A 915-nucleotide genomic window follows, 5' to 3' on the forward strand; every position below is an offset into this window, starting at 1 on the left:
GGAAAAAGGTAGATTTTGACCATGGAGTGTACTTTCTCCTGGGTAGACCATTAGATGAGAGGAGAGGAAAGGCGAGGAGAGGGGAGGTGAGATGAGGTGAGGAGATAAACTGCTACTCACCCACTGGTTGTGTTTGTCCTTCGTTCTCAAAGGGGACCTTGACATCAATATTGTGAGAGATGATCTCTGAGTATTTCTCAGGGGTGAAACCTCCTCAAAGAGTGAATTGTTTCTTGTCCTGTTGAAATATTTGCAACAGTTTGACCTTGTAAAGAAATGTTTCAACATATTCTGTACTTTCCCAGACTTCCCCCCTTGTTTTTAGGCACATAGCAGGAAGAAATAACACCTCCCTCATCCCCAACTTCCCACCTCTCCTTGACTCCAGGCAGGTTTATGAAATTGTCTTTTTTCTCTGTTGCTGGGGTAGATTGCCACAAATAGACTGTACCCTCAGGACTTGCACCAATGAGCCCTGAGGAAGGGGGTTAGGGAGGAGGGGATGGCGGTTAGGACCTATATAATCTGCTGGACTGAACACACCTCTTCTCTCTTTCATTGGTGCCATATTTTGGGCGCTCTGAGAGTGCCCTTTCTCGAGAAAGTAAATAAACGAACTATTATTTTTGCTAGTATCTCTGAGTATCTGATTCATTGATAAGGGTCTCTGTACCCCACACAGTTTTGGGGGCTCCTCCTGGATTGCATCTCCTTTTTGGGGACTCCCCAACCTAAATGCTAAGGGCAGGCACCATGCCAGACTTTTCTGGTGGCCTCTTGGTTTTGGCTGGTTTGGGACCCTCCCCTGAGTAGGGAAAGGCCCAAAGGGAGATCTCAGAGTAGCAAAACGAAAGTTCTACAGCACCGGTAATCAGAAGATGACTGTGGCCACCCATGTGAAAAAAAATTTCGGTC

The sequence above is a fragment of the Notamacropus eugenii genome, chromosome Y, assembly GCF_028372415.1.
Source record: "Notamacropus eugenii isolate mMacEug1 chromosome Y, mMacEug1.pri_v2, whole genome shotgun sequence".
In the NCBI taxonomy this organism is placed as follows: domain Eukaryota; kingdom Metazoa; phylum Chordata; class Mammalia; order Diprotodontia; family Macropodidae; genus Notamacropus; species Notamacropus eugenii.